The sequence below is a fragment of the Tachysurus vachellii genome, chromosome 3 (assembly GCF_030014155.1).
Source record: "Tachysurus vachellii isolate PV-2020 chromosome 3, HZAU_Pvac_v1, whole genome shotgun sequence".
Classification (NCBI taxonomy): Eukaryota; Metazoa; Chordata; class Actinopteri; order Siluriformes; family Bagridae; genus Tachysurus; species Tachysurus vachellii.
Genome location: NC_083462.1, coordinates 16,545,734 through 16,560,737, shown reverse-complemented (window position 1 = coordinate 16,560,737; position 15,004 = coordinate 16,545,734). Strand labels below are relative to the sequence as shown.

Sequence of the window (15,004 nt, the reverse complement as noted above, 5' to 3'; positions counted from 1 at the left end):
CGTGCACACATGGACATGAGGGTGACGCCGTTTTTTTTTATTTTTAATAAATGAATATATTACGAGTGTAGTGTGGGAAAATAATTTTTAAGTCATTGTTTTATTTAATTTTAGTTCTAGCATATTACTGTGGATAATATAGAAGCCCAATCAAGTCACAATGCTAGTTAAATTCAAACTTCACATTAGACTTGTGGTTCCTGTATCTCATATATATCAAAGGAAAGGGGCAAGGTAACTCAGGGTATCATCTGTCTCTTTGCACCATTTGTCCCATTGTTATGTTAATGATATTAAGGGTGGGTGAAATTCCAGGATCTGGTGTGGGGGCTGTTGTATCCTTTCATACTTTGTCACCTGAGTGTTTTGTCTCTATCTGAAGGGACTGCCCCCTAAAATGTGTATATTTACAATGTATTAGAACTTTAAGTCAGACTTGATGACTGCAGCGCCCGTGCCAGTACGCTCTGACTTGCAGACTCGTTTCATCTTGTATCTACAATAAAGACTACTGCACAAGGATATCCAAGTCTCCTGGTCTTCTCTGGAAAAAGTTTACAACAGTAGGGGCATCTGTATTCGGCCTGAACGTAATGAAACAGGCGTATTGTTTACATGTATTTGACTGCATGCAGCACTGCGCAGACAAATCAATCTATGACATCAAATCTCCGCGAGAGCCATTCAAAAGCTTATCACTCTCGCGTTACATTGACCTCATGTGTCAATCGATCTGCGCTGCGCAGGTTGCAGTCATCTTACATCAGACTGATAACACTTTACAGATCTTACAACACACACTGAAAAAAATTATTCATTCAATTTACTCAATTTTTTTAAGGTAAGTGGTCACAATCAATTTATTTAAGCTACATTTAAACAAAAAAATTATAAAAACTTTTTTTCAAATTTTTTGTTTAAATGTAGCGTAAATAAATTAGCTTATTATTCATATATAATAAGAATAACAATATGATACATGGGGGCAAGGTGGCTTAGTGGTTAGCACGTTCGCCTCACACCTCCAGGGTCGGGGTTCGATTCCCGCCTCCACCTTGTGTGTGGAGTTTGCATGTTCTCCCCGTGCCTCGGGGGTTTCCTCCGGGTACTCCGGTTTCCTCCCCCGGTCCAAAGACATGCATGGTAGGTTGATTGGCATCTCTGGAAAATTGTCCCTAGTGAATGAGTGTGTGTGTGCCCTGCGATGGGTTGGCACTCCGTCCAGGGTGAATCCTGCCTTGATGCCCGATGACGCCTGAGATAGGCACAGGCTCCCCGTGACCCGAGGTAGTTCGGATAAGCGGTAGAAGATGAATGAATATGATACATTTATATTGCGCTCAAAATGCTTTAGATATGGAATGAGGGATTTCATTCAGGATGAGCTGTTTGCTATATCCTCTACTACACCATAATATATAAAAAACAAACCACTAATTACACCAAATAACACTCTTTAATCAGATTTAAAAGTGATTTGGAAATACAAAACAAACTATTTGCTGCAATTCTGATAAACTATCACTAATAACCCCAAAGTTGGCACCAAGATCTCATTTTTTTTTACCATCAACAAACCAACAGAAGCATTTTTTCCGTAACACACCGCACGTCGCCTGAGGAAATCCAAAGTTGCATCGAGCGGTACCAAAAAGCCAGCCGTGACAGCGGAGATAGTCTCAGTTATACATCACATCTCTTCTAAGTGCACAGAAAAAAATAAGACACATGATGCGCGTTTGAGTCGGATTTGGATGAATAATATGTGACTGTTTATGTACAGTAACCGGCAAAAGAAAATAACACATATTGTCAACTCGTCAGCCTACATGAAACACGACTGCCCTCTACAGGTTTTGTATTAACTGCGCCAAACATTTGAACCCCCTTCGATAGACTGCCCCAGAATGCCGGAAGTATTCGCGGCACTCTTCTCTCCGAGACGCGCATTTTTAAAGGCCACGTCTGTAATCCTACTAAAAGCGCAGCTAAACATGAAAATCTTCCAATACCTACTGCACCATTTTCTGAATGGCAAATTGATTTTACACACATGCCACCACAGCTGCCTTTCAAATATCTCCTGGTGATGGTAGATAAGTTCTCAAGGTGGGTAGAGGCTTTCCCCTGTCAGCGAGAAAATTCCAGGGTTGTTGCACGTATTCTGGCCAAAGAAATCTTGCCGAGGTATGGTGTTCCACACGCCATTGACTCAGACAAAGGAACACCATTTACTTCCAAAATAACACAAGACCTGTGTAAGTACCTGTCTCTGTCATGGCACTTTCATATTCCTTATCATCCCCAGTACTCAGGGATAGTGGAAAGAACTAATCGAACAATTAAGGATAAGTTGACTAAAGCTATGCAGGCGACGGGTAGCAAAAATTGGGTTGATTTGTTACCTGCTGTTCTTTTTCCACAGTGGATCCATGCTACCAGGGTGAAGATATGTCCTCCAGGGGTCGACTCCGCTGTGAATGCATAAAAGTATTTTCTGTGTGACACCGTTTTCTTTATGTTACAGAGATACAGCCTTTTCACGCTTCCATGAGTTTTCTAGAAGGTGCCTTCAACCTCCTGGCTTCTCCCACCATCACTCCATGACGCTCAGCAGTGACCCCACGGATCCTTCTGTGCCGGCTCTTCAGACATCACCCAAGCTGCAGGAGGTGCCGGGAAAGGCTGAAGAAAACTGAACAACCACCTCTTGTTGAGCACAGGACACACAACCAGTGACCAGTATGGTTGTCATCCTCCTCATCTTGATCATCTGCCTTGGGACAGGGTTACCTGTCCAAGCGCATACTCATGCCAACGAGTTCTGGAAATTCGCCAATTGGACGGCCAGGAAACATACTAATGTTATGTGTGTCAGGTGTTTCCAACGTCCGCCAACACAACTAGCCTGAAACCTCGAAATGACACTAGTGACACTACCCTCACGATGATGGCCCAGATCTGTATCTATGAAACGTGCATATCAGGCAAAACGACAGAGAAAAGACACGAAAATCAACATAAGATATCTAAACAGAACTGGTGCTAGATGGTGTGCAAACAACACAAACGACAAGTTCTTTTGTATAAACACATTAAGTACAGCATTGAAGATGGGCCAGCAAGGCAGTGCTTTCGTGAAGGACTTCCAGGCCCTCCAGGGACCTAACCACCAGTATACAGTTTGTGTAACAACATTTCCTTAGGTAATCTGACAACAAAAACGTGTAATAAAACATACACAGCATGTGAATCAGGACAGGAGAATGCAAGCACATGTTCCCTGATCTACCCAGGTGAAACCGGCACTACGTGGAAGCAGGACTGGTACTGGGTGTGTGGAAAAAATGTCTACCTGTATCTACCCAAAGGTTGGGGCGGAACATGTGCACTCACAATTTGCTTCACATTTATCTATAATCAAGGGTAATCGCACCCATAATGTTCGCCACAAAAGGTTTACAAATGATTTAACCTTCCCACCCCTTGAACATCAATTAAAACCTAGGTTTGCTAAATTTTGGGATGCCATCTTTCCCCAATATGGTGTCACTCAATTATGGAATCAGATTGAGGTAACTCACTATCGCTTAGCTACTTTTGCTAATGAAACACTTCGGGCTATGGAGGGAGTTCGTACAGAGCTCACTGATCTTCGTTTTACTGCCATACAAAACCGCATGGCCTTAGATATGCTCCTTGCAGAAAAAGGAGGTGTCTGTGCTGTTGTAGGTGACAGCTGTTGCACATTTATACCTGACCATGATGATGCCCATGGAGAGATAGGACAGGTAGTTGAGAAAATGCGTAAGACGGTTGAGGCCATTAAAGAAGACGAGCAAGGAGATCGCACGGGATGGGGATTGTGGTATACTTTGTTTGGTCAGTGGACTCCATATCTGTCTTTGATTGTTTCGGTACTGTTTATTTTGTTTTTATTGTGCCTTTGTGGCAGATGAGAATTCCTTACAATATGTTTATTACAATTATTAAGTTTATTATGTTTATTACAAGCATAATAATGTTTATTATGCTTTTGTGTTACTCAATGAAAGAATCAATTAAAGATCTACTTACAATGAAATCAGCCAAGACATCATTTTTAAAATTTGTATTACTTTGCATGCATGTCTGCTTATGAACAAACAAAATGTTTATTTATGTTTGTATATGATATAGTTTATATACATTTCCCTATATTTCCAAATAATTATCATAAAGTTTCCAATTTGGAATATTTAGTTCCGGTGGAAATTTACCGGAAACTTTCCACCCCTTTGCAACCCTAGTTGTAACTGTGTGTCTGATTATAATAGTAATATATAATAGTACACAATCAGTACCACACTAATAATAATAATAACAATAACAATAACAATAATAATAATAATAATAATAATAATAATCATCATCATTCTGTACTTCTGTATCCCCAAAAAACAACAACTGTAAAATTCCTTTTATATCTTTACAAATTAATATTATTTTTACTGACACAATATTGCAGGTCATCAAACAACCATCTCCAATTTATATTACAGTTTTTTTTCAGTTCCTAACAAACATTGTTCAAAACTGAAACCACATTTTCAAAACTCTTCACACAGTCAGCGAAACAGAAGTCAACGCAGACCAAACTGTGAACCATTTTTCATTGCTTTCAGACTAAATGCATTCAGTGACCACACTTATCAAAATTCAGGAACTCTTTTCCCATTCGTACTCCACAACATGCAGAATACTGTGTACTTTCAGCACATTTTTCTAATGCTAACACACTGCATTCAAAATGATTAAAAACACATTCAAAACAGAATGATGGCAAATTCCAAGTATTTATGCAGTAATTATTTTAAAATATTCTCAATTTTATAGCCAAAAATTAAAAAAATAATCATTACAAGCTAATTGCAATTAAAAAAAAAAAAAATACAGTAATAGTTGTGATTTACTGTAGGATCCAGTGGTTGCCCACGAGAGGAGGGAGAGACAGAATCTGTTCTGATGCACAAGAAATTGCCATTGTGGATATGGTATTTGCCAACAATGCAATAAAACTGCGGGAAATTCAGGAGAGTGCTGTCAGACAATGGCACTTTTGAAAATGTGAATACGGTTAGCACAACAACAATTGCCAGAGTCCTAGAGAAACATAAAATAAGGATGAGGCAAATGTACACTGTACCCTTTGAGAGAAACAGTGAATGTGTGAAAGAACTCCAGTATCAAAATGTCCAGATAAGATGTCTGTTCAGTAACCAAACAAGGTACATACACATTGATGCATAGTGTCAATTACTGTGAAACTGTCTGCAATTTAGAGGGTCATGGAGATGGAAGCCAGACGAACTTTTATCTTTGTGGATGAAGCTGGATTCAACCTGGCAAAAACACGACGCAGGGGAAGAAATGTAATGGGACAGAGAGCGACTGTGGAGGTCCCAGGCCAAAGGGGAGCTAACATCACGATGTTTTCAGCAATGTCCAATGAAGGTTTGCTGTTACACAAACCACTCATTGGCCCCTACAATACAGAGAAGCTCATTTCGTTTCTAAATGACCTACATATTCAACTTATGCCAGCAGAGGAGAGAAGCCAAAGGGCATCAAACTCCCCTTCCTTCATTGTTGTGTGGGATAATGTGGCATTCCACCACTCCGCTGCAGTCACAGAGTGGTTTGTGGCACATCCCAGGATGTCAGTATTATACCTGCCTCCATACTCCCCTTTCTTAAACCCCATAGAAGAGTTTTTATCTGCGTGGAGGTGGAAGGTGATGTTGATGAGAACTTGTGGCCAAATGCAACAGAGAGAGCAGACTAGAACTGTAATTTACTATAATGAACAACTACACATGTTGTTACAGTAATGTGTAGAATGTATTTTCTTGGTGTTTTTTCCCTCTTTTTTCATCTTTTGGTTATAATTTTCAAGTACTATATTCATATATAATTAATGAATCAGATTAATTTCTGATTCATTCGTGTTACAAATGTTTTCAATAAAGTGAAATTGTGTTACAGTTTTCTATATGAAGAACTGATTTATGTGTAAAATCATTCATTCACTTTCTACTGCTTATCCGAACTTCTCGGGTCATTGGGAGCCTGTGCCTATCTCAGGCATCATTGGGCATCAAGGCAGGATACACCCTGGACGGAGTGCCAACCCATCACAGGGCGCACACACACACTCTCATTCCCTCACACACACTACGGACAATTTTCCTGAGATGCCAATTAACCTACCATGCATGTCTTTGAACCGGGGGGGAGGAAACCGGAGTACCCGGAGGAAACCCCTGAGGTGTACCATGCAAACTCCACACACGCAATGCGGAGATCGAACCCCCAACCCTGGAGGTGTGAGGCGAACGTGCTAACCACTAAGCCACCGTGCCCCTGGAATAGCATTGAAACTTTAAAAAAGTTGTTAGTGTTTTTTAGATCAGTATGTTGTGAATGAAATGTGTGTTTTCGGAATGAGAATTGTTGCCAGTGTTATATTGTTCTGAGTAGGGTTGCCACCTTCAATACAGAAAAATAAGGGACGTCTGCCGCAGCAGGGGCCACACCCCTCGGGGCCACGATGACCACAGTCCCGATGGCATGCCAGTGGTGATATATCATAACTTAAAACATGTATTCATAAAAATATTAAGATTGATACCAATGGACATTATAATAAGATATCTGCTATTGAAATCAGTGTGAACAGATGCACTCAGTCTCTCACTATCACAACTTAAGAGGCCATATTGAATACACAGCTATGACAATAATAAATATACGCCAAAAATATACAACAAAGTGTGACTGAGAACACTAAAAATAAGCTTTTGGAGGAACTTGTGAGATGTGAACCATATTTTTGTTAACTTATTATTAAATTATCAGATCCATAACTTAGTAATTATAACTTGCAAACTTGCAAAAGATCTTCCATGAACATCATGAACATAATAACATCATTTACATTTACATTTACAGCATTTGGCAGACGCCCTTATCCAGAGCGACGTACATAAGTGCTTAAATCTCTAACATTGAATACATTAATGCTGGCTCACTAAGTTACATACTTAAGATACCATGAGTTTAAAACATTTGTTCAAAGTTACAATGAAAAGGTGTCAAAGGTGTGTTTTTTGTTTTTTGTTTGTTTTTTTTGTTTTTTTTTTTGTTTTTTTTTTTAAATGCAAAAGATAAGGAAGGAAGTGCTAGTTGAAGTGTTTCCTGAATAAGTAAGTCTTAAACTGCCGCTTGAAAATAGCCAGTGACTCAGCTGTCCGGACCTCTAGGGGAAGTTCGTTCCACCACCTTGGTGCCAGTACAGAGAAGAGTCTTGTAGTATACTTGCCTCTTACCCTGAGAGATGGTGGAACCAGTCGAGCAGTGCTGGTAGATCGGAGGGTGCGGGGTGCAGTGCGAGGAGTGATGAGGGCTTTGAGGTAAGAGGGAGCTGGTCCATTTTTGGCTTTGTAGGCCAGCATCAGTGTTTTGAATCTGATGCGTGCAGCTACCGGAAGCCAGTGGAGGGATCGCAGCAGCGGGGTGGTATGCGAGAACTTTGGCAGGTTGAAAACAAGCCGGGCAGCTGCATTTTGGATCATTTGCAGAGGACGGATTGCGTTCATAGGTAGACCTGCCAGCAGTGCATTGCAGTAACCCAGTCTAGAAATGACAAGAGACTGAACAAGTACCTGAGCAGCCTGTGTGGACAGAAATGGTCGAATCCTTCTAATGTTGTAGAGAAGAAACCGACATGAGCGAGTCACATTTGCAACATGAGAGGAAAAGGACAGTTGATTGTCCATGGTTACCCCAAGGTTGCGAGCTGTGGCTGAAGGGGAGATCAGATCGTTGTGCAAGGATATAGCAAGATCATGACCTGGGGATGAATCACCTGGGATGAAGAGCAGCTCAGTTTTGCTAGGATTAAGCTTTAACTGATGAGCAGTCATCCATGATGAAATTTCTGCCAGACATGCAGAGATCTGGTCAGAAGCTGTGGCATCTGCGTGTGGGAAAGAGAAGATAAGTTGTGTATCATCAGCATAGCAGTGGTAAGAGAACCCATGTGAGGAAATAACTTCACCAAGAGAGTGAGTATACAGGGAGAAAAGAAGAGGACCAAGTACTGAGCCTTGTGGGACGCCAGTGGAGAGTCTGCGTGGAGCAGATGTCACTCCCCTCCATGTTACCTGATATGAGCGTCCTTCCAGGTAGGAAGCGAACCATTCCCAAGCTGATCCGCAAATCCCAAGACTCCTGAGGGTGGCTAAGAGAGTCTTATGGTTGACCGTATCAAACGCTGCTGAAAGGTCAAGGAGGATAAGGACGGATGAGAGATTGGCTGATCTAGCAGCATGTAGTTTCTCAGAGACATCTAAAAGGGCTGTCTCTGTGGAATGAGCTGCTTTAAAGCCAGACTGGTTGGGGTCTTGGAGGTTGTTCTGTGAGAGATAGACAGACAGTTGATTATAGACAATGCGTTCAAGAATTTTTGAAAGAAACGAGAGAAGTGATACCGGTCTGTAGTTACTGATGTCTGATGGATCCAGAGCAGGTTTCTTCAGGATGGGAATAACCCTTGCTCTCTTGAAGGTAGTCGGTACCTGACCAGATGCTATGGATCTATTGGCGATAGTTGTAATGAAGGGCAGAAGGTCTTGCGAGATGGTCTGGAGCAAAGTGGAAGGGAGTGGATCCAATGGGCAGGTGGTAGGATTGCAAGACTGGATGAGTTTTAGAATCTCTTCTGCTGTTACAGTTGAGAAACAGGTGACAACAAAGGTGTAGGGGAGTCCATACTCTGAGATGTAAGTGCAGTCGGGGCTGAAGTGAAGGTCCGGCAGGTTTCCTCAATCTTCTCCTGGTAGAAAGAAGCAAAGTCTTCTGCAGTCAGGGAGGATGAAGAAGGTGGAGCCGGGGGGTTGAGCAGAGAAGAGATGATGATGTGGAATTTCCGAGGGTCATGTGAGGAAGCTTCAAGCTTTTCCTTGTAGAAGGAAGTCTTGGCAGAAGTCACATCTGAGGAGAACTTGGCCATGAGTGTTCGGTAAGAATCAAGATCTGCATCAAGTTGTGATTTCTTCCACTTTCTCTCTGATGATCTTAGCTCTCTTCGATTGTTGCGCAGCACATCTGAAAGCCAAGGAGCAGAACAAGAAGTTTTCTTGGGTTTAGTGGACATAGGGCAGAGGAAGTCCATAGTTGAGGAAAGAGATGAGAGGAAAGTATCTGTGGCCGAGTCCAAGGGCAGGGAGGAAAAAGACTCAGGATCAGGAAGGGAAGAAAGAGTGCCAGAAGCTACAGAAGAAGGGGAGACAGAGTAAAGGTTGCGGCGGGTAAGAGCGAGGGGGTGAGAGGTAGTTTTAGGTAGGGTAGGGAGAGTGATGGTAAAGGATACCAGGTGATGATCAGAGACGTGTAGTGGGGTAGCAGTCAAGTCTGTAGCTGGAGAAGGACGGGTGAAAACCAGGTCCAGCACATTGCCTCCTTTGTGTGTGGGGATGTAGCTGTTGAGTGTGAGTGTGAATGAGTCGAGAAGAGACAGGAGGGAAGAAGAATGTAGCTTGTCAGAGGGGAGGTTGAAGTCACCAAGCACTGTCAGGGGGGAGCTATCAGAAGGGAAAGCACTAAGCAGTGTGTCCATTTCTTCCAGGAAGTCACCTAGGGGACCAGGAGTGCGGTAAACAACAATGATAACAAGGTTAATTGGAGAGGTAAATGAAATGGCATGGAATTCAAAAGAGGAGATGGTTAAATGAGACAAGAGGAGAGGTGTAAAGCACCATTTCTTTGACAGCAATAGACCTGTACCACCACCCCTGCCTGTTTCTCGTGGTGAGTGAGAGAAAGCATAGGCAGAGGATAAAGCAGCTGGTGTAGCAGTGTTCTGTGGGGATATCCAGGTCTCTGTTAGCGCAAGAAAATCAAAGGAGTAATGGGAAGTTAAAGCAGAGATAAAATCAGCTTTTTTCACAGCAGACTGGCAATTCCAGAGCCCACCTACCACCACTGTTTGAGACTTACACAACAGAGGAGGGTAGATGAGGTTACTGGGATTGTGACCTCTGCTCTGTGGACGAGAGCGTCTGCGAGTGTAGGAATTGAGTACAGAGATGGGTTTAAGGCACATATTTGCAGTCAAGAGTGAGAATTAAGGTATGGTAGAATATAGCAAAACAGTATTAGACACAAAGTTTACAATGAGAGAGAGAGAGATTTAAATAGGTAAGCCCTGCCCCCAATTCACACCTTAAGGTAGACTGAAACTACTCCTGATTAATCAGCTGAGAGAACAACAAGGACCAACACTATAAAAATCGACAATGGTATAGAATATAACAATTCAAATCACACTACTCTAGAACAAAGTGAGTTAAGCAGATAGTATACAAAAGTCAGGAACCTACTTTACCAGAAGACAATATATTCAAATGAAGAGAGTTAAAGCACACTGCGCACATCAGTGGATGTATATCAGTGTATCAGTGAATATCAGCGGACCAGAAGTAGTACTGTGCAGTATTGGAACATGTCAGGCCTACTTTCTTTTATAAGTGTACTTCTTGTCACTCCGTTTCATATGGATTTTCTGTCACTCCGACTCTGTCAAAAGAACCGGCGAGGCGGCGTCCCGCCCTCCTCTGACTCTGATTGGCCATGATTCACGGCCCGTAAACATAAAACAAACCAATCAAACCAACGATGGCAACGAGTATTACCCAATCAGGGGCAGAATAGGACGCGTCTCCACACAATGCGGGTGAGGTGATTGGCATGGGATGCTGCATAACGTGGACCTATGTAAAATACGGGACAAATCGCGTCCCGTATTGATTTGATACGGGACGCGTCATTTTGCCTGTAAATACGGGACGATTCCTGTTAACTGGAATAACTGTTTGGCCAACATTCATGCTGGTAATGCAGACTGTGTGGTTTCGGTATTGAACAAAGCTTGTTTGCATCTGAAAAAAACTGTAGTAAATAATAAAACAGTTTGTTCATTTATTTTATTTATATCCATTCATTTGTATGTAGTGAATATTTATATAAATAAATATATATAAATAAATACTGAATACATATAATATGTAGTGAATATGTATATAGTAAATATAAACAGTATGTAGATCTTTACAGAGTTTAAATAATTTCTTACCTCCGTATTATAAGCAGGACGAAGTGAAGCCTTAAATACAGAAACAAAGAGCTTTTATTATTAAATCTGTTTTAAAGTGATGATGAAATCCGGCAGAAAATCAGCTTTTGACTCCAAGAAATAAAAACTGCAGCTTGTCTTCTTCGGTTGTGTTTTTTGTTGGCGTTCATGATCAGAGCGCCACCTGCTGGAGATGCTCCGCAGGTTCAGTTTGCAGTCAGTGCAGAATTTGATAAAGATGTTAATAAGATGTAAAGTACATTAAAGTGTCAGCTGTTCTGTTCATCTTTACACTGAAAACAGCTTCCTGCCTGTGTATTTATTGTCCTGTTTGTTCTCAGTGTTCAGCAACAGTGTAAAGATGGGACAAGAAGCTGAGGGTGTTTATTTGTTTTATTTATTTCCTTTTATTTATTTCCTTTTATTTGTCTTATTTATTTCCTTTTATTTATTTTATTAGTTTCATTTTAGTTATTTCCTTTTATTTATTTTATTAATTTCCTTTTATTTACTTCCTTTTAATTATTCCTTTTATTTATTTAATTTATTTCCTTTTCTTTCTTTTTTATTTATTCTATTTGATTCCTTTTATTTATTTCCTTTTATTTATTTTCTATTACTTACTGACTTATTGTAAACATAAAAATAAACAAAATCTATATCACCACACTACATATCTATTACACCAGTTTTGTTCTTTTTTTAGCATTTTAATTTATGAGAGAACTGATGAGCTTCTTTTCCGTGGCTGTTTCTGCACTGAACAGCTGATATGGTGTTAATAATCACCACTGCACTGTCACTTTTCTTCTGTGTATTGCTCTATTTTGCACCACTTTAAAATCATGCATCCTTGCACCACCCAAAAACTATCATTACACTTCTGTATGTCCATCCATATTTATTCTGTTTATTCTGTGTATATACAGTATATAGATGTATATATTCATAATGACATTCCTTTTGTACAGCTATATCTGTCATACCACTTCATACTGTATCATACTTATATAAAAAAACACACTATATATACCCTTATTCAGTTGTATGTACATATTACTACACCTTCTGTATAACCTCATACCCTCATTTATTACACTGCCACTTGTAAATAAGCTATCTGTGCACTTCTGGTTAGATGCTACCTGCATTTCATTGGCTCTGTACATGTACTGTACCTTGCAAAATGACAATAAAGTTGAATCTAATCTAATCTAATGAGGTGTTAAAATCGGAACATTATTTTGTTTATATATTTTAAATGCATATTGCTCATTTATGACATGGTCCATTACTAATAAAAATAGAGAGGATCTTCTTCTCCTTTGGTCTTTTCCCCATTAGGAGTCACTACAGCGAATCATCAGTTCCACCTAAATCTATCCTCAGCATCCTCGACTCTCACACCAGTTACCTTCATGTCCTCTTTTAACACATCCATGAAAGACATGAACACTGAGCATGTAGTTTATTATATAACAGTAATACATTTAGCTCCTTTTTCACTACACTATGTATTAACTAGACAAGTTAAATGCCATCTGCAGCATTAGTATTAGTGAACACAACATACAAGTTATTTCCCTACATATTAATATTTGATAAATTCTTCCGTTTATTGTCTTCACCTGTGTGTTATTTGTCTTATACAGAGTAATGTACAGAAATGCTCCACAGTCTCTATAAAATGTATCCTCATGTTTCTCCACTAGGTTAGGAATAACCCTTCAGTTTAGAATATTTAGTTTCAGTTTGTTCAAAACCACAAAATTCAATATTAGTTCAGTTTTTAAGTGAAAATATAAAAGTCATGATCCTGAAGCATGAGAGACACATTTGGGATTCGGTCCATCAGCTGAACTTTCCTAAGACATCCAATGAGTCTTAAACATCCTCAAGTTTAGACACAATAACAAGCTTCTGTTTTAAATGAATTTACAAAATCAAGCCAAGTTTATTTTTTTATTGAGAACAGTTCACTCAGCGCGAGAAAAGCGCCGCCTGCTGGAGCATCATGTGAACCACAACACAACACACACTATTTTCTATTGCTGTTGCAGATCTAATCTTCCTGCAGTTAAACATTTGTTCTATAACAGACACTAGAATGAGATATTTATTTGTCAAGCTTATATTATTATAACACTTTAAGCTTCTGAAGTTTATTTTCAGGTAATCCCTGACAGACAGAATTTTTGTCTATTGTATATGATGTACAGACACCTTCTTTATAGATATACAAACATTTATTTGGCAGATATTTAGAAGTACTTGTTTTGACTGACTTAATTTAGAAGTCCTCAAATATTTGTGTAGATTTTTTGTTGTTAAGATGTTTACTCTGTAATAGTGTGGGACCTTTTGACCAGATCTCCATCAAAAAAGATATTTGTTCTTAAGGGACGTCCTACTTAAATACAGATTAAATGAATAAAAAAAAATAAATAAATAAAAAATATCTCTATCCGAGTGTTTCTATGCGGTCGGACTGTCAGTTAGAACGCAGAGCAGGTTTGTCCGTTGTGAATGCGCTGGTGTTGTTGCAGTGTACCGTTTTGGGCAAAACACTTTACACACTCTGAGCAGCGATAAAGCTTCAGACCTGTGTGAATACACTGGTGTTGTTAATGTTGTTAAATACAGCGTTCAACAGTACCTGAAGTCACTTCACCTGAAATGTCAATAATTTAGTTTAAGTACTATCATTTAGAGTCCAAAACAATGGTGGACATGTCAGTGATGTGTTTAACACACAAATAAAGCTTGATCAGAATAGAAATGCTGAGCATCAGGATTGTGTCCTTCTCTCTTGCAGACTCCAGGCTTTCTCATGGTCCATGTGATTAATATGTCCCGCACAGCTTAATGTTCCTCAATCTGAGTCGGTATAAACTTCTCTTCACAGATCTCCACAAAGCTAATGAGCAAAGGGTTACAATTATTTACCAAGAAATTTAACATTATTTGTAGATCCTGAGTTTACGGACTGTGGAGGTTATTATACCACTGGGTTCCTGCCAACCAGATCAGCACAATACCCAAGAGTGTTTTACTTTCCCCTTGAGGAGGTACAGCAGATCTGCATATATTTGGTTAGGCACAGGTGGACCTGTTTGCCCAGTGAACATGAGTTAGTACATGCTAACTCACAGCCTCAGCTCATAGCGTACTATATATTCTCAGGCTAAATCCACCTCAAAGAAACAGATTTTAAATATATGCTCCCATCTGTTCTTAGATTTTACTTTCTATTAGTGATGCGCAGGTCTGGTTATTTTCCAACCCACGGGTCCTGCTTTTATGTAATTATTGTCCCGCCAAAAAATATTTTGTTTTAATGACCCGCCCCAACCCGCCCTGCAGTAAAGTGACAATTTCTTTACCCGTCCAAACCCGACCTGTGGTTATGAGACGACCCATGCATCACTACTTTCTACAACATCTTACATTAGTTTTCACTCCTTTCAGGCAAGAACAAGAATATTGAGGCCATCATGGGCACAGGTTCACCCAAACTTGACCAAAGAAAGGGATCTCTAGGGCATGTGCTTAGAAGCTGCCCAATGACCCTTGGCATAGGCTTCTTCCTCAAACAGCAAAGCAATCACTGAGATAGTAGCACTGGCATAAAACACACAGAATTCAATACTGTCAAGGATGTAGTGATGCCTCAGAGCAAAGACTACGAACAGGACTCCGAGAGTTGGCAATTTTTAGACCACATAAACTTCATTACACTCCATCTCGACAGATGATCATGGTAGTACTTACAGTGACCTCAGAAGAGGAAGAGAGCCATAAGAAGTTGGCTACTGGGCTTTTGCAGGACTC

General features: G+C 40.1%; 1 pseudogene; it reads right to left on the bottom strand.

The window, feature by feature from the left end:
• LOC132842410 (zinc finger protein 850-like) overlaps positions 1–11,312 on the bottom strand; it is a 70,245-nt pseudogene extending 58,933 nt beyond the window's left edge.
• Between the last annotated feature and the right edge of the window lie 3,692 nt (positions 11,313–15,004).